Raw genomic sequence first — 19,735 nt, 5'->3', positions numbered from 1 at the left:
ACTTTAACTTCCCAAATATTGAGTGGAAACTCTTTAGATCAAATAGTTTGGGTGGGGTGGTGTTTGTGCAATGTGTCCAGGAAGCTTTTCTAACACAGTATGTAGATTGTACGACCAGAGGAGGGGCAATATTGGATTTAGTACTGGGTAATGAACCAGGGCAAGTGATAGATTTGTTAGTGGGGGAGCATTTTGGAGATAGTGACCACAATTCTGTGACTTTCACTTTAGTAATGGAGAGGGATAGGTACGTGCAACAGGGCAAGGTTTACAATTGGGGGAAGGGTAAATACGATGTTGTCAGGCAAGAATTGAAGTGCATAAGTTGGGAACATAGGCTGGCAGGGAAGGACACAAATGAAATCTGGAACTTGTTCAAGGAACAGGTGCTACGTGTCCTTGATATGTATGTCCCTGTCAGGCAGGGAAGAGATGGTCGAGTGAGGGAACCATGGTTGACAAGAGAGGTTGAATGTCTTGTTAAGAGGAAAAAGGTGACTTATGTAAGGCTGAGGAAACAAGGTTCAGACAGGGCATTGGAGGGATACAAGATAGCCAGGAGGGAACTGAAGAAAGGGATTAGGAGAGCTAAGAGAGGGCATGAACAATCTTTGGCGGGTAGGATCAAGGAAAACCCCAAGGCCTTTTACACATATGTGAGAAATATGAGAATGACTAGAGCGAGGGTAGGTCCGATCAAGGACAGTAGCGGGAGATTGTGTATTGAGTCTGAAGAGATAGGAGAGGTCTTGAACGAGTACTTTTCTTCTGTATTTACAAATGAGAGGGGCGATATTGTTGGAGAGGACAGTGTGAAACAGATTGGTAAGCTCGAGGAAATACTTGTTCGGAAGGAAGATGTGTTGGGCATTTTGAAAAACTTGAGGATAGACAAGTCCCCCGGGCCTGACGGGATATATCCAAGGATTCTATGGGAAGCAAGAGATGAAATTGCAGAGCCGTTGGCAATGATCTTTTCGTCCTCACTGTCAACAGGGGTGGTACCAGGGTATTGGAGAGTGGCAAATGTCGTGCCCCTGTTCAAAAAAGGGACTAGGGATAACCCTGGGAATTACAGGCCAGTTAGTCTTTTTTCGGTGGTAGGCAAAGTAATGGAAAGGGTACAGAAGGATAGGATTTCTGAGCATCTGGAAAGACACTGCTTGATTAGGGATAGTCAGCACAGATTTGTGAGGGGTAGGTCTTGCCTTACAAGTCTTATTGAATTCTTTGAGGAGGTGACCAAGCATGTGGATGAAGGTAAAGCAGTGGATGTAGTGTACATGGATTTTAGTAAGGCATTTGATAAAGTTCCCCATGGTAGGCTTATGAAGAAAGTAAGGAGGCATGGGATAGTGGGAAATTTGGCCAGTTGGATAACGAACTGGCTAACCGATAGAAGTCAGAGAGTGGTGGTGGATGGCAAATATTCAGCCCGGATCCCAGTTACCAGTGGCGTACCGCAGGGGTCAGTTCTGTGTCCTCTGCTGTTTGTGATTTTCATTAATGACTTGGATGAGGGAGTTGAAGGGTGGGTCAGTAAATTTGCAGACGATACGAAGATTGGTGGAGTTGTGGATTGTAAGGAGGGCTGTTGTCGGCTGCAAAGAGACATAGATAGGATGCAGAGCTGGGCTGAGAAGTGGCAGATGGAGTTTAACCCTGAAAAGTGTGAGGTTGTCCATTTTGGAAGGACAAATATGAATGCGGAATACAGGGTTAACGGTAGAGTTCTTGGCAATGTGGAGGAGCAGAGAGATCTTGGGGTCTATGTTAATACATCTTTGAAAGTTGCCACTCAAGTGGATAGAGCTGTGAAGAAGGCCTATGGTGTGCTAGCGTTCATTAACAGAGGGATTGAATTTAAGAGCCGTGAGATGATGATGCAGCTGTACAAAGCGTTGGTAAGGCCACATTTGGAGTACTGTGTACAGTTTTGGTCGCCTCATTTTAGGAAGGATGTGGAAGCTTTGGAAAAGGTGCAAAGAAGATTTACCAGGATGTTGCCTGGAATGGAGAGTAGGTCTTACGAGGAAAGGTTGAGGGTGCTAGGCCTTTTCTCATTAGAACGGAGAAGGATGAGGGACGACTTGATAGAGGTTTATAAGATGATCAGGGGAATAGATAGAGTAGACAGTCAGAGACTTTTTCCCCGGGTGGAACAAACCATTACAAGGGGACATAAATTTAAGGTGAAAGGTGGAAGATATAGGAGGGATATCAGAGGTAGGTTCTTTACCCAGAGAGTAGTGGGTGCATGGAATGCACTGCCTGTGGAAGTAGTTGAGTCGGAAACATTAGGGACCTTCAAGCAGCTATTGGATAGGTACATGGATTACGGTAAAATGATATAGTGTAGGTTTATTTGTTCTCAAGGGCAGCACGGTAGCATTGTGGATAGCACAATTGCTTCACAGCTCCAGGGTCCCAGGTTCGATTCCGGCTTGGGTCACTGTCTGTGCGGAGTCTGCATGTCCTCCCCGTGTCTGCGTTGGTTTCCTCCGGGTGCTCCGGTTTCCTCCCACAGTCCAAAGATGTGCGGGTTAGGTGAATTGGCCAATGATCAATTGCCCTTAATGTCCAAATTGCCCTTGGTGTTGGGTGGAGGTGTTGAGTTTGGGTAGGGTGCTCTTTCCAAGAGCCGGTGCAGACTCAAAGGGCCGAATGGCCTCCTTCTGCACTGTAAATTCAATGATAATCTATGATTAATGTAGGACAAAGGTTCGGCACAACATCGTGGGCCGAAGGGCCTGTTCTGTGCTGTATTTTCTATGTTCTATGTTCTATGGAATGTGGTTCACGCTGTAATCACTAATGGCTTGAAAAAAGAACAATAGAGCTTTAGTTACTGGACTCTTGTCACCTCGTTGTCATGGAATTCAGCCCTTGTCCTTGACAGCAGCATAAGCATAGTGTCAAATTGACTTGCAACTGTGCAGTTTTAATCTATGATGGAATTATGCTGTTTCATGTATCTATTGAAGCTATATGTTTTGAGATGACCTGAGGTTATGGGTGCTGAAATTCTCATTTTTAAATGGGTATTTAAAACTGGGGCTAAATATTTATGCTTAAACAGCTATCTTTTACATAGAACATAGAACATAGAACATACAGTGCAGAAGGAGGCCATTCGGCCCATCGAGTCTGCACCGACCCACTTAAGCCCTCACTTCCACCTTATCCCCATAACCCAATAATCCCTCCTAACCTTTTTGGACATTAAGGGCAATTTAGCATGGCCAATCCACCTAACCTGCACGTCTTTGGACTGTGGGAGGAAACCGGAGCACCCGGAGGAAACCCACGCAGACACGGGGAGAACGTGCAGACTCCACACAGACAGTGACCCAGCGAGGAATTGAACCTGGGACCCTGGCGCTGTGAAGCCACAATGCTATCCACTGTGCTACCGTGCTGCCCTAATACCGTGCTTTACCTATACTAGTTGTATTAGAAATACCTGGCTTCTACACGGTTCAATTCCCGGTTTGGGTCACTGTCTGTGCGGAGTCTGAGTGTCCCAGTGTTTGGGTGAGTTTCCTCCGGGTGCTCCAGTTTTCTCCCACAAGTCCCGAAAGATGTGGTTAGGTGAATTGGACATTCTGAATTGTCTCTTGGTGTACCAGAACAGGCTCCGGAGCGTGGCAACTAGGGGATTTTCACAGTAACTTCATTGGAGCGTTAATGTAAGCCTACTTGTGACATTATTTTTATTGTAAATGTCCTCTACACCCCCTCGAAGAACTTCACATCCTTCCTAAAGTGTTGGGTTCATCTATAGGGTTCCATTCTAGAGGGATAGAATTGAAAAGCACGGACAAAATGTTCAACTTGTTTAGAACCAGGGTTAGACTACACTGGGAGCACTGTCAACATTGGTGATCTCCATTTAGAAAAAGGAAATAAAGGCATTGGATAAAGTGCAAGATTCATAATATACAGAACTGAGAGCATTTAACACTCAGGAAAGGCTGGGGCTGCTTTTTTCTGGAAAAGAGAAGACTGATGGGTGACCTGATGTTATCTTTCAGACTGTGAAGGGATTCAATAATCCAATAAGAATTTCAGCAGAAACCTCTTTACCCAGCAAGTGGTGAGAATATGGAACTCACTCCACAGCGAGTGGGTGAGGTGAACAGCATGAATACATTGAACGTAAAGCTAGATACATACACGAGGGAGAAAGAATAGGAGATGCTGATGGGGGAGATGTAGAGGGGTGGGTGGAGGATCATGTGGAGCATAAATACTGACACAGACCATGGATAATCTCAGCCGGTATGGGAATTTAACCTGTGCTGTTGGTGTCACTCAGCACAAACCAGCCATCCAGCCAACTGAGCTAACCGATCCCAATGTAAATCTGTAATAATTCCTTAAATATTGGTGATTGCCTGTCTCCCACCATCCTATTTAATGTAGTTTCCCAGTGCACCTCAGATAACTTGCCCCTCATACCCTGATAGTTTTCTTCTGTGAGAAGCATCAAGATAACTTAAACAAAAGAACCATCGGGCAGCACGGTGGCGCAGTGGGTTAGCCCTGCTGCCTCACGGAGCCGAGGTCCCAGGTTCAATCCCAGCTCTGGGTCATTTTCCATGTGGAGTTTGCACATTCTCCTCGTATTTGCGTGGGTTCACCCCTACAACCCAAAGATGTGCAGGCTAGGTGGATTGGCCACGCTAAATTGCCCCTTAATTGGAAAAAATGAATTGGGTACTCTACATTTTAAAAAAACAACAAAAGAACCATGTCACCACCCTAGCCCATCTTCATGGCAATGTGGCATGCTTTTTGGGGTTTCTAAACAGAAATGGCAATGAAACATCTTCTAACCTCCAAACCCCCTTTCACCCCTTGTGAAAGGGTAGCACGGTAGCATTGTGGATAGCACAATTGCTTTACAGCTCCAGGGTCCCAGGTTCGATTCCTGACTTGGGTCACTGTCTGTGCGGAGTCTGCACATCCTCCCAGTGTGTGCGTGGGTTTCCTCCGGGTGCTCCAGTTTCCTCCCACAGTCCAAAGATGTGCGGGTTAGGTGGATTGGCCATACTAAATTGCCCATAGTGTCCAAAATTGCCCTTAGTGTTGGGTGGGGTTACTAGGTTATGGGGATAGGGGAAGCTGTGGACCTTGGGTCGGGTGCTCTTTCCAAGAGCCGGTGCAGACTCGATGGGCTGAATGGCCTCCTTCTGCACTGTAAATTCTATGATCTATGAAATGTGCAACCAGATATTCGCAAGAAGGCTCAGAGAGAATCAGCCCACTAGAGGCGAAGTCGTGAGACCGGCCAGTCCAGCAGAAAGAAATCCTCTGACCATCCCCATTGACCAACAGAATGAACAAAATGCAGTCCTGGATGTAATTGAGAACAGAAACAAGAACAGTAGAATCCAATCCCTGTAATCAGTTGTGAACTTGTTGGTGTCTCAGGAAGTGCGATGAATTACAAAATCCCTTCGCACATTGAGGGCAGGTGAACGGCCTCTCCCCAGTATGAACTCCCTGGTGTGACTGCAGATGGCATAACCGAGTGAATCGCGCAAATAGAGGTAAACGGGTGTGAGATAATCGGGATTATGGAGACATGGCTGCAGGGTGACCAGGGATGGGAACTGAATATATTCAGTGTTTAGGAAGGACAGACAAAAAGGAAAAGGCAGTGGTGAGGCAGTGCTGGTTAAAGAGGAAATTAATGCAATAGTGAGGAATGATATTAGCTCCGACAATGTGGAATCTGTATGGGTAGAGCTCAGAAACACTAAGGGGAAAATAAATCAGTAAAGAGACCCCCAAACTGCAGTGGTAATGTTGGGAATGGCCGAATACAGGAAATTAGGCTGAAGTTTCTATGGGTACATGAAGAGAAAAAGATTGGTGAAGACACATTTAGGTTCCTTTCAGCCAGAAACAGGGGAATGTATACAGGGGACAAAGAAATGGCTGGGCAAATAAATACATAATTTGGTTACGTCTTCACAAATGAGGGCACAAATCAGATACCAGAAATGTTGGGGAACGCAGGGTTTAGTGACAGGGAGGAACTGAGGGAGATCAATATTAGTAAAGAAATGGTGTTGGGGAAATTTATGGGATTGAACGCCGATAAATCCCCAGGGCCTGATAATCTGCATCCCAAAGTACTGAGGGAAGTGGCTCTAGAAATAATGGATGCATTGGTGGTCATGTTCCAGGATTCTATAGACTCTGGAACAGTTCCTGCAGATTGGTGGGTGGCTTCTGTAACTCCAGTATTTAAAATGAGAGAGAAAACAGGGAATTATAGATCAGTAAGCCCGACATCAGCAGTGGGAAAAATTCTAGAATCCATTATCAAAGATTTTATAGCAAAGCACTTAGAAACCAGTGGCAGGATCGGACAGAGTCAGCATGGATTTATGAAGGGGAAATCATGCTTGACGAAATTGACTGGAATTCTTCGAGGGTGTAACTGGTAGAGTTGACAAGGGGGAGTAAGTGGATGTGGTATATTTGGACTTTCAGGTGGCTTTTGACAAAATCACTCACAAGAGATTAGTGTGTAAAATTAAAGCACACGGGATTAGGGGTAGTGCATTGAGATGGACAAGAAACCGGTTGGCAGACAGGAAACAAAGAGTAGGAATTAATGGTCTTTTTCAAAGTGGCAGGCAGTGACTAGTGGGGTACTGCAGGGATCGGTGCTAGGAGCCCAGATGTTCAGAAGACAGATTAATGATTTTTTTTAAAATTTAAAATACCCAATTCTTTTTTCCAATTAAGGGGCAATTTAGCATGGCCAATTCACCTACGCTGCACATCTTAATAATAATAATCTTTATTGTTACAAGTAGGCTTGCATTCACACTGCAATGAAGTTGCTGTGAAAAGAGTTGAATGATAAGCCTTGATCATAATGAATGGCGGAGCAGGCGTGAAGGGCCAAATGGTCTCTTCCTGCTCCTATTTTCTATGTTTCTATGTAATCCCTTCCCACACTAAGAGCAGGTGAATGGTCTCTCCCCAGTGTGAACTCGCTGGTGTGTCTGCAGGATGGATAACTGTGTGAATCCCTTCGCACAGAGGGAGGTGAATGGCTTCTCCCCAGTGTGAACTCGCTGATGTCTCTGCAGACTGGATAACTGTGTGAATCCCTTCCCACACTGACAGCAGGTGAATGGCCTCTCCCCAGTGTGAACTCGCTGATGTTTCTGCAGATTGGATGAATGTGTGAATCCCTTCCCACAGAGAGAGCAGGTGAACGGCCTCTCCCCAGTGTGAATTCGCTGATGTTCCCGCAGGTTGGATGAATCACTGAATCCCTTCCCACACACAGAACAGGTGAACGGCCGCTCCCCAGTGTGAATTCGCTGGTGTCTCTGCAGGGTGGATGAATCACTGAATCCCTTCCCACAATGAGAGCAGGTGAACGGCCTCTCCCCAGTGTGACTGCGTCGATGAATCTCCAGCTTCGATGGGGCTCTGAATCCCTTCCCACAGTCCCCACATTTCCACGGTTTCTCCATGTTTTGGGTCTCCTCGTGTCTCTCCAGATTAGACAATCAGTGGAAGCCTTGTCCATACACAGAACATGTGCACACTGTCTCTCCTCACCGTGAATGGTGTGATGTTTTTTCAGGCTGTGTAACTAGTTAAAGCTCTTTCCACAGTCAGTTCACTGGAACACTCTCACTCGGGTGTGTGTTGTGTGGGTCTCGGTGCTTTTCCAGTCACACTCACGTTTAAAATCTTTTGAAGCCGACAGATCGGACAAACATTTTGCCTTCTCGCCGAGGATATTCAGTTCAGGAGGAATCGATTGAGTTTGTCACATCGAGACGTGACCTTTGAGATTTCTGTCTATAATTCCTCCTCTTCCAATATCCTTTGAAAACAATTAGCAAAAGTCATCATTGTTAGTACAGGATAGAAACTCAGAACAGACAATTCTAGTTCGTATGAAATGTAATTTCCTCTATTGTTCTCCAAAAGCTGTAAATCTCCATCCCACACAATCTCACTCCATTCTCACTCTGCTGTATCTAATATTCACCCTCCCAATTCTCCTGAAGGTGCTGATTCATGCTGATTGACAGATCCAAGCTCAGCTCACTGCTTCCTGACCAGGACACAGAAATTATAACAGGAGCAAGAGTAGGTCATTCGGCCCACCAAATCTACTCAACCATTCATTGAGATCCTTGGCCGATCTACTTCAGCACCATTTTCCCACATGGTCCCCATATCCCTCGATATCTTCAATATCTAGAATCCTATCAATATTTGTCTTGAACATACCTGATGACTGAGGATCCACATTCCTCTGGGGTAGAGAATTCCAAAGCTTCACCACATCCTTGAGTGAAGAGATCCCTCCTCATCTCAGCTTTCACTCTATTATCATACCTGTTCCCCATAACCCTGAACTCCATTGTCAATAAATTATCTGTCCAACTTCTACTTCAATATATTCAATGACCCCCCCAGATACAACTGGTCCCTGTGGAAGAGAAATCCAAAGACTAACAACTCTCTGAGGGAAGAGTTGACTGGAAATCTATAACGTAACTACAGTCTTAGATTACAAGGCGAGAAATAATAATACGTTTACTGTATTACAGAACGGTAAACAATATATCCAATCTGTACCATGTAACAACACTGGACATATCTCTGTCCATTATTAATTTAATTGCCCTGAAATGCCAGCCATCTCCTGGGGAACTCACCCCTTTAATTGTGAACATGAGGAAAGAGACAAGCCTTTTTTGAAATTTAGAGTCCAATTTTATTTTTGCAATTAAGGTGCAATTTAGCCTGGCCAATCCACCTAACCTGCACATCTTTGGGTTGTGGAGGCGACACCCACGCAGATACAGGGAGAATGTGCAAACTCCACACAGATAGTGACCAGGGGCCAGGATCGAACCCGGGTCCTTGGTGCTGTGAGGCAGCAGTGCTAACCACTGTGCTGCCAGAGACCATCCTTTTAGTCAGTTAAATAAATGCATCAACTTGTTAAGGAGATGGGTGGGAGGAGATGGAAACACTTTGTGCAGCCGCTATCCTTCATGTAATTTTTTTCCCCAATTAAGGGGTAATTTAGCGTGGTTCCAGGTTGGGCTCAAAGCATCAATGAAGACTCTGATCTCTGGGAAGGAAGGAAACCCTGGCAGGTGGGCGGGGAGGATTCACAAACACCCGCTGGAGACCCCAAACCCCCAATAAGACCCATTGGTTTTATTGTCAGTCTGCAGACAGGAGCTGGAGAACTGAACCCAGGCAGAGGAGAGGGAGGGAGAAAACTGGGAGTGGAGGAAAGAAATGGTGCCGATGGTGAGATGGGTTTGGATTTCAGCCCAGGGAGGAGGGAGAGTGTGTGGGACGGGGATTTACAGCTTTGGGGGAACAAGAGAGGAACAAATGTTCAAGAGAAACTAGAATTGTCTGTTCAGAATTTCTATCCTGGACTGACAGTGATGTCTTTTGTTTATTTTTAATTAAAAGTTTTCTTTTTTAAAAGAGTACCCAATATTTTCCCCCCAATTGAGGCGTAATCTTTGCGAGGCCAATTCACCGACCTGCACATCTTTTTGGATTGGGGGGTGAGTCCCACACAGACACGGGGAGAATGTGCAAACTCTGTACGGGCAGTGACCCGGGCCGGGATCAAACCCCGGTCCTCGGTTAACCAGATGGAAACTCAAATCAAACATCACATCATGACTTAAGTCACTTCATTCATCAGGACCTGAATATCATTGGCCTGTGAATGTGGAAGACAAAATGTTTGTCTGTTCTGTCCGTAGGAAAAGATTTTCTTTTTTTAAAATAAATTTAGAGTACCCAATTATTTTTTTCCACTTATGGGGCAAGAGAGATAGGAGAGAGAGAGAGGAGAGAGAGGAGAGAGAGAGGGGCCCGTTGGAAACTAGATCTAGTAAGGGAATGCATTCCGAAATATGTTTTACCCTCGAAGTGGGTAATATTGTTGTTTTGCTTTTCTTGTTGTCCTAAGAGAGCTGCCCCGGCAGCAGTAAGCTGGTGAATGGGAGTGAGAAGGGGGGTGGGTAAAGCTGCAGCCGGTGAACCAGTTTTGGCTGGTTCGGCAAGCTTAGCTTCTGGGTCAGAGCCGGGGGAGTGGGTTTGATTTCAATTTGTGTGTCTAGGTGGGGCGTTGGTGGGAAATGGGGGCATGGGGGGAATGTGGTAGCTCACTGATGATGACTATAGAACTGTTTTTGCTTTACTCTGAGGATATGGGTATGGCGGTCATCTAGGGTGGACTCTTGGCTGTACTTTTTGAAGATTTGCTGGATAGTCCCTCACGGTGGAAATGGCTGATTCCGTGATTTTCATTGAATTTTACAGTGCAGAAGGGGGCCATTCGGCGCATCGAGTCTGCAATGACTCTTGGAAAGAGCACCCTACCCAAGGTCAACACCTCCACCCTATCCCCACAACCCAGTAACCCCACCCAACACCAAGGACAATTTTGGACACTAAGGGCAATTTATCATGGCCAATCCACCTAACCTGCACATCTTTGGACTGTGGGAGGAAACCGGAGCACCCGGAGGAAACCCACGCACACACGGGGAGGATGTGCAGACTCCGCACAGACAGTGACCCAAGCCGGAATCGAACCTGGGACCCTGGAGCTGTGAAGCAATTGTGCTATCCACAATGCTACCGTGATGGGAGGGGGCGGGGGGGGGGGGGGGATCCCCTAATTCAGGGCAGGTCACCTGGACCGTAAAGGAATTGGGTGAACCAGTGAAGGTCAAGGGTTTTCGCTCACCTGAAGATTCTAAATGCTGGTGTGGTGTTCTTGCAGGAGACTCACTTGCGGGTTAGAGATCCGACCAGATGCGGAGTGGTGAGCCAAGTGTTTCACTCGGGCTTTGACGGAAGGGCTCGTTATGCTGCAATTTTAATCAATAAAGGGGTCACTAGGGTCATTGCGGACACTAATGGGAGATACATGGTGGTCAGTGGGTTATTGGCAGGTACATTGGTGGTGCTGGTGAATGTCTATGCCCCTAACTGGGACGATGTGTCATTTTTAAATTAAATTGTTGGGACCCATCCCAGACCGGGATACACATCAATTAATCCTTGGAGCGAACTTCAATTGTGAACTGGATCCAAAAATGGACTGATCCAAGCCCATTTGGCCACTACAAACACAGAAAAATGGAGTGAAATCTGGACGAACCAACCGGCACGACCCAGGCACCGGAAACGACCACAGCAAACCCGGCAAAGGATAAAGAAATCTGTTCCCATCAGTAGATTGTAAAAGGATTATGGGACACAGATTTAAGATTGTGAGCAAGATCTACAGGGGGGATATGAGGAAGAAATTTTACACAGTGAGTGGTAATGACCTGAACTCAATGCTTACACACAAAGGTCGATAATCTCCAGGTCCTGATAACTCGAATGGTGCTGTCAGAATTTGATGTGAGGATTGGTTGTGAGTTTCCTGTCTGCGAATCCCTTTCTAAGCCCCTGCGAAAGAAGTTTACAAAAGGCATCACTGTCAGTCCAGAAGTAAAATTCTGGAAAGATAAATATTTCTCCCGGTTTGAATTTACTGTGTGTAAATCCACCCCGACTAATCCCCTGTAAAAGGAGTTTCCAAAATTAATCACTATCAGTCCAGGATAGAAATTCACCACATTCTCTCCTCCTGCTCCCTGGTCCAGGATGACCGCTCATGCCCTCCCCCTCCCTCTCACCGCTGCACACTGCCCTCATCATCAGCAGTCCCCTGATTTTAGGGTGATATTGACTCAGGGTTGTGGGTTTCTGCCCTGGGTCTTTGTGTGACTGAACAGAGCCTCAGAGCTTTCGACACATGGGACAGGACGTCCAATGAGACAGTGAAATCCAGAGACCAGGATTGGCTTCCTTTCCATCTCTGCCACCGCTTTGCATCATCAATAAGACATTGGGACTCAAAGGGTGAGGCAGTTTGATGGACAAGTTGCCTCCATTCTGAACAATGAGGAACAAGCTCCTCCCACTCACTGAAACATCACCCCCGACAAAGATGACAAACGCGCGTGCGCCCTGATGCACATCCAATAAAGATGGTGGTCATTAACCCGAGCATGAGGAGCCGTAGCTCCGCTCAGTACAAACTGGGTACCGTAAACTCTTTTCCTTTTTTTAGAAAAACTTTTTATTGGCATTTCTCATATTTATAAACAATCTTAAACTCTTTTCTGAGGTTTGCGGCTTACAACAGCTTTACACGACGTTTCCGCCCACCCCCACGATCTCTCGCTCCCTCCATATTATTAATCGCCTCTCACCGATTTCGGATCTGAAGACACAGCCCTTCTGCATCTCCATTACCCACACAGCACATGCTTCAATCGCAGCGGGCCCCGCCACTCATTCATTGGTTGGAGGACCAGCGCTGTCGGTCGGTCCTCCAGTCCTGCCCCTCCACCTCCTATTGGTCTGGAGCTGCCGTCACTCACCCAGGCATTGTGAGGGTTACAGATGGTGAGAACAGCCAGACTCAGACTGTGCACTGATTGTCCAATAATAACAGTGAGAGTCTCAGTGGGACAATTTGACAATAATAGTGGAGATGGGGCCCAGAAGATAAACAGCAAATGATTCACTCACTTTGAGAGTAACAAACACAGTGTCTGTTCCCATAATAAGAGTCAGGCTGCAGTGTGTGAGTGAACACATCGTTGTAGAATCATAGAATTCCAACAGTTCTGAATGAGGCCATTCGGCCCATCGAGTCCATAGCAACCCTCTGAAAGAGCACCGTACCATGGTGAATTCCCCACCCTTTCCACGTAACACCTCCCGGGGACAATTTAGCACAGCCAATCCACCTAATCTGAACATTTTTGGACTGTGGGAGGAAACCAGAGCACCCAGAAAGGAAATCTACGCAAATGCAGGAAAACTCCACAGAGACAGTGACCCAAGGGCGGAATTAATCATAGAATCCACAGTGCAGAAGGAGACCATTCAGCCCATCGAGTCTGCACCGGCGTTACCTGATCTAGCCAACTCTGATCAGGTTAACTCTGAAATGTGGTTAATTCTGAATTGCCCAGCAAGCCACTTAGTTTAAGGACAATTAGAAATAGGCAACCAAGCTGGTTTGCCCGTGACACTCACATCCCATAAAGAATAGAGAAAATAAAAGGGCTGTTTCCAGTGCCAGTTTCAAAGGAATCAGTACTGGGCCCTTCACTCCTGGTTTACATCATTGATTTGAGAGTAAATGTAGGAACATGAGGAAGAGGTTTACCTGTGACACAAAAATGATTAAACACTTGATAGTGAGGAAGATAGCTGGAGGGAAAACAAGGCAAAGGATTACATGATAAATGGCAGGACAGGACTAGTTAGGCCAGGGCTAGATTCCTGTGCACAGGAAGATTGCACCAGAGAGAGCACAGAGGGGATTTAACAACATTGACCAGAAATTGACAATGTTTGCTCTGAGGAAAGTTTGGCTAAACTGGGGCTGTTTTCTTTTGAACAGAAAAGGCTGAAGGGAGACCAAAATGAAATTGTAAAAAGCAGCCTGGCTGGCTCAGTCGGCAGAGCATGGGAGTCTTAATCCCAGGGCCGTGGGTTCAAGACCCACTCTGCGCGCTTCAGCTTCTTTAATCTGAGAACATTGAGCTGAACTGTTTTTTGGGCGGCAGTGGTTAGCACTGTTGCTTCACAGCGGCAAGGTACCGGGATTTAATTCCCACTTGGGACACTGTCTGCGCAGAGTCTACACATTCTCCCAGTCTCTGTATGGGTTTCCTCCCACAAGTCCCGAAAGACGTGCTTGTTAGGTGAATTGGACATTCTGAATTCTCCCTCTGTGTACCCGAATAGGTGCCAGAGTGTGGTTACGGAGATTTTCACAGTAACTTCATTGCAGTGTTAATGTAAGCCTACTTGTGACAATAGTAAAGATTATTCTAAATGTATAAAATTCTGGGGGATCATGGTGGCACAGTGGTTGTGTGCCTGCGTGCTGGGGACCCGGGTTCAATCCTGGCCCCGGGTCACAGTCTGTAAGGAGTTTGCACATTCTCACATTGTCTGTGTGGGTTTCACCCCCACAACCCAAATATGTGCAGGGTAGGTGGCTTGGCCAAATTAAATTGCCCCTCAATTGGAAAAAAATAGTAATGTATATATTTTTTAAATTCTGAGGGATCTAAATAGATTGGATAGGAAGGTCCGATTCCCTTTGGTTGAGTGATACATATAAAAGGGGGCAGAGATTTAGGGAAGGACTAGGAGGTTTGGAGGGTGGTGAGGATCTGTGACATGCTGCCTGAAATGATGGCAGAAACCCTCATAACATTTAAAAAGTATTCAGGTAGACATTTGAATTGATGTAACTTAAAAAGCTACAGACCACAGTCTGCAGAGGGCAGTAGAGTGGAGCTGCTGATTGGTTGTTGAAGGGGAAATTTGCATACATGCATTGTGGTCACCGTAACTTGAAGGTGTACCTGTGCAAGAGACCTTAGCTGTTCAAGTGAAGGCAAGCATCCAGCAGAGGGCAGTAGACCTTTACTGAGTGAGTGCTTCCTGAGAACGGAAGTTTAAAAAATTAAAAAACTTACTGTCGGGAGTTTCCAGCTGAATCCAGTCGGAGTGAGGACAGAATGACTGCTGGGTAAGTAGTAAAGATTTAATTTGTTTGCACAGGCCCATAACAGCTGATTGCTGTTTTTGTGTGGGGCGCAGTGGATGCTGGTTAAGTGTTTTATTTTTACCTGTATTTAAGTTGGGCAGTTTCTAAACCCTAGACACTACACTTGTAGTGTCCCCCACCCTTCCACCTCCTTTAACCGAAGGGGTAGAGTGAATAACAGGTAAGCTCTTTCTTTCTTTTTCTTTTTTTATCGAGAGGGGATGGCAGGGAAGGTTGTGCAATGTTCCTCCTGCAGAATGTTTGAGGTGAGGGACGCCGTCAGTGTCCCTGCTGATTTCATCTGTGGGAAGTGCACCCATCTCCAGCTCCTCAGAAACCTCGTTAGGGAACTGGAGCTGGAGTTGGATGAACTTCGGATTATTTGGGAGGCAGAGGTGGTTATAGATAGAAGCTTCAGGGATGTAGTTACTCCAAAGAATAAAGATAGATGGGTGACGGTGAGAGGGGCTGGGAGGAAGCAGTCAGTACAGGGATCCCCTGTGGCCCGTTCCCTGTAGTAATAAGTATACCGCTTTGGATACTGTTGGTGGGGGGACTTACCAGGGGTAAGCCATGGGGTAGAGGTCTCTGGCACAGAATCTGTCCCTGTTGCTCAGAAGGGAAGGGGGGAGAGGAGTAGAGCATTAGTCATTGGAGACTCCATAGTTAGGGGGATAGATAGGAGATTCTGTGGGAACGAGAGAAACTCGTGATTGGTGTGTTGCCTCCCAGGTGCCAGGGTCCGTGATGTCTCCGATCGTGTTTTCGGGATACTTAAGGGGGAGGGGGAGCAGCCCCAAGTTGTGGCCCACATAGGTACCAACGACATAGGTAGGAAAAGGGATAGGGATTTAAGGCAGAAATTCAGGGAGCTAGGGTGGAAACTTAGATCTAGGACAAACAGAGTTAATATCTCTGGGTTGTTACCTGTGCCACGTGCTAGCGAGACGAGGAATAGGGAGCGAGAGGAGTTGAACATGTGGCTACAGGGATGGTGCAGGAGGGAGGGGTTCAGATTTCTGGATAATTGGGGCTCATTCTGGGGTCGGTGGGACCTCCACAAATGGGATGGTCTACACCTGGACCAGAGGGTTACCAACATCCTGGGGGGGAAATTTGCTAATGCTCTTCGGGAGGGTTTAAACTAGTTCAGCAGGGGATTGGGAACCTGAATTGTAGCTCCAGTATACAGGAGATTGAGGGTAGGGAGGTCATGAGTAAGGTTTCAAAGTTGCAGGAGTGTACCAGCAGGCAGGAAGGTGGTTTAAAGTGTCTCCCCTTTAATGCCAGGAGCATCTGGAATAAGGTGGGTAAACTTGCGGCATGGGTTGGTACCTGGGACTTCGATGTTGTGGCCATTTCGGAGACATGGATAGAGCAGGAACAGGAATGGTTGTTGCAGGTGCCGGGGTTTAGATATTTCAGTAAGCTCAGCGAAGGTGGTAAAAGAGGGGGAGGGGTGGCATTGTTAGTCAAGGACAGTATTACGGTGGCAGAAAGGACGTTTGATAAGGACTCGTCTACTGAGGTAGTATGGGCTGATGTTAGAAACAGGAAAGGAGGGGGGGTTTTCTATAGGCCTCCGAAAACTTCAAGAGATGTAGAGGAAAGGATTGCAAAGTTGATTCTGGATAGGAGCGAAAGCAACAGGGTAGTTGTTATGGGGGACGTTAACTTTCCAAATATTGACAAGAAACGCTATAGTTCGAGTACTTTCGATGGGTCCGGTTTTGTCCAATGTGTTCAGGAGGGTTTCCTGACACAGTATGTAGATAGGCCAACGAGAGGCGAGGCCATATTGGATTTGGTACTGGGTAATGAACCAGGACAGGTGTTAGATTTGGAGGTAGGTGAGCACTTTGGTGATAGTGACCACAATTCGATTACGTTTACTTTAGTGATAGAAAGGGATAGGTATATACCGCAGGGCCAGAGTTATATCTGGGGGAAAGGCAATTATGATGCGATGAGGCAAGACTTAGAATGCATCGGATGGAGAGGAAAACCGCAGGGGATGGGCACAATGGAAATGTGGAGCTTGTTCAAGGAACAGCTACTGCGTGTCCTTGATAAGTATGTACCTGTCAGGCAGGGAGGAAGTGGTCAAGTGAGGGAACCGTGGTTTACTAAAGCAGTCAAAACACTTGTCAAGAGGAGGAAGGAGGCTTATGTAAAGATGAGACATGAAGGTTCGGTTAGGGCGCTCGAGAGTTACAAGCTAGCTAGGAAGGACTTAAAGAGAGAGCTAAGAAGAGCCAGGAGGGGACATGAGAAGTCTTTGGCAGGTAGGATCAAGGATAACCCTAAAGCTTTCTATAGGTATGTCAGGAATAAAAGAATGACTAGGGTAAGAGTAGGGCCAGTCAAGGACAGTAGTGGGAAGTTGTGCGTGGGGTCCGAGGAGATAGGAGAGGTGCTAAATGAATAATCTTCGGCAGTATTCACACAGGAAAAAGACGATATTATTGAGGAGAATACTGAGATTCAAGCTACTAGACTAGAAAGGCTTGAGGTTCATAAGGAGGAGGTGTTAGCAATTCTGGAAAGTGTGAAAATAGATAAGTCCCCTGGACCAGATGGGATTTATCCTGGGATTCTCTGGGAAGCTAGGGAGGAGATTGATGAGCCTTTGGCTTTGATCTTCAAGTCATCTTTGTCTGCAGGAATAGTGCCAGAAGACTCGTGGATAGCAAATGTTGTCCCCTTGTTCAAGAAGGGGAGTAGAGACAACACTGGTAACAATAGACCAGTGAGCCTTACTTCTGTTGTGGGCAAAGTCTTGGAAAGGTATTGTGATGAATGATATCTGTATACACATGTACCTTTAATGCATAGGCCCCTTTACAACCGGGTTTGGAACCCTGGGGGACTCTGCCTCCGGCCCCAGGAAGCTGTACATAAGGTTACGTTCAGTAGGCAGCGTGCAGTGAGCACACTTCTCGGCAGCTGTCTGGTTCTCTGGTAATTCAAGCCTTTGTATTATCAAACTCCTCTCCTGAGTCATAATTGAGGGTATCTGAGGTTTATAAGAGATTGGATGTATAATCATCTGGAAAGGAATAATTTGATTAGAGATAGTCAACACGGTTTTGTGAAGGGTAGGTTGTGCCTCACAAATCTTATTGCGTTCTTTGAGAAGGTGACTAAACAGGTGGATGAGGGAAAAGCAGTTGATGTAGTGTACATGGATTTCAGTAAAGCATTTGGTAAGGTTCCCTATGGTAGGCTACTGCAGAAAATACGGTGGCATGGGATTCAGGGTGATTTAGCAGTTTGGATTAGAAATTGGCTAGCTGGAAGAAGACAAAGGGTGGTGGTTGATGGGAACTCTTCAGACTGGAGTCCAGTTACTAGTGGTGTACCACAAGGATCTGTTTTGGGGCCACTGCTATTTGGCACTTTTATAAATGACCTGGAGGAGGGCGTAGAAGGATGGGTGAGTAAATTTGCAGATGACACTAAAGTCAGTGGAGTTATGGACCGTGCGGAAGGATGTTACAAGTTACAGAGGTACATAGATAACCTGCAGCACTGGGCTGAGGGGTGGCAAATGGAGTTTAATGCAGAAAAGTGTGAGGTGATTCATTTTGGAAGGAATAACAGGAAGACAGAGTATTGGGCTAATGGTAAAATTCTTGGCAGTGTGGATGAGCAGAGAGACCTCGGTGTCCATGTACATAGATCCCTGAAAGTTGCCACCCAGGCTGAGAGGGTTGTTAAGAAGGCGTACGGTGTGTTAGCTTTTATTGGTAGAGGGATTGAGTTTCAGAGCCATGAGGTCATGTTGCAGCTGTACAAATCTCTGGTGCGGCCGCATTTGGAGGATTGCGTGCAATTCTGGTCGCCGCATTATAGGAAGGATGTGGAAGCAATGGAAAGGGTGCAGAGGAGATATACCAGAATGTTGCCTGGTATGGAGGGAAGATCTTAGGAGGACAGGCTGAGGGACTTGAGGCTGTTTTCGTTTGAGAGAATGTTAAGAGGTGACTTAATTGAGGCACACAAGATGATCAGAGGATTGGATAGGGTGGACAGAGAGAGCCTTTTTCCTCAGATGGTGATGTCTAGCACAAGGGGACATAGCTTTAAATTGAGGGGAGATAGATATAGGACAGATGTCAGAGGTAGGTTCTTTACTCAGAGAGTAGTAAGAGTGTGGAATGCCCTGCCTGCAACAGTAGTGGACTCACCAATACTAAGGGCATTCAAATGGTCATTGGATAGACATATGGATGATAAGGGAATAGTGTAGATGGGCTTTAGAGTGGATTCACAGGTCGGCACAACATCGAGGGCCGAAGGGCCTGTACTGCGCTGTAACGTTCTACGAACACCTACTTTGTAAACACGATGAGCTGAATGAAATGCAACAGGAACAACAAACCTAACAAAATCCCGGATAGTAACTCTCACTACGAAGAAGGTCAGCAGTTTGCCCAGTTGACCTGTCAAGTATGCTAATGCGGTAATTTTAAAATGTACCTGCATACATAAGAGTACAACAGCAAATTATTTAACTTCCCCAATGTGATCGGTGTAATTAGTCTCAAATTTAACCCGGAATGGTCATTTAAATTTTCCCAGTCACTCTGATATCTGAAATCTTTATCCACGGACAGAACAGACAAACCATTTTACCTCCCAATGATATTCAGGTCGTGATGAATCGAGTAAGTCTGCCAGATGATGATGTGATGTTTGGTTTGAAGTTCCCGTTAGTAAATCCTCCTATTTCTAAAGGAGTTTCCAAAGAAACTTCACTTTCAGTCCAGGGGAGAAATTCACAAGATTCTCTCTTCCGGCTTCCGGGTCAATGACGGCCGCACATGCGCCCTGTTGCACCTGAGCAAGATGGCGGCCGCGCAGGCGCCTTGTGGCATATCGCCCCCAAAACAGATGACAGCCGTTAACAGGGGCCGATCAGAGAGAAGAGCACCGATGCGGCCGCCCCATTCGGTACAAACACCGAACTGTATGAAAAGTGCCGGAAGCAATTTATCAGCCTGAGGAACGTAATGAAATAATGGCGGGTAAGACTACCCACAATGCCGGGCGAGGATGAAT

General features: G+C 46.3%; 1 long non-coding RNA gene and 1 other non-coding gene across 2 annotated transcripts; one reads left to right on the top strand and one right to left on the bottom strand.

The window, feature by feature from the left end:
* Positions 1 to 570: 570 nt before the first annotated feature.
* LOC140418430 (uncharacterized) lies at positions 571 to 19,492 on the bottom strand. The gene is made up of 3 exons (XR_011945037.1): positions 19,310 to 19,492; positions 11,390 to 11,496; positions 571 to 7,867 (listed from the first exon to the last, which is right to left on the bottom strand). It is a non-coding gene; the product is annotated as an uncharacterized lncRNA (long non-coding RNA).
* On the top strand, positions 13,551 to 13,623 carry trnak-cuu (transfer RNA lysine (anticodon CUU)). Its single transcript has one exon. It is a non-coding gene; the product is annotated as a tRNA-Lys (tRNA).
* Positions 19,493 to 19,735: the final 243 nt, after the last annotated feature.

The sequence above is a fragment of the Scyliorhinus torazame genome, chromosome 5 (assembly GCF_047496885.1).
Source record: "Scyliorhinus torazame isolate Kashiwa2021f chromosome 5, sScyTor2.1, whole genome shotgun sequence".
In the NCBI taxonomy this organism is placed as follows: Eukaryota; Metazoa; Chordata; class Chondrichthyes; order Carcharhiniformes; family Scyliorhinidae; genus Scyliorhinus; species Scyliorhinus torazame.
Note: the sequence above shows the minus strand (reverse complement) of the source record. Positions and strands in the feature narration are given on the sequence as shown.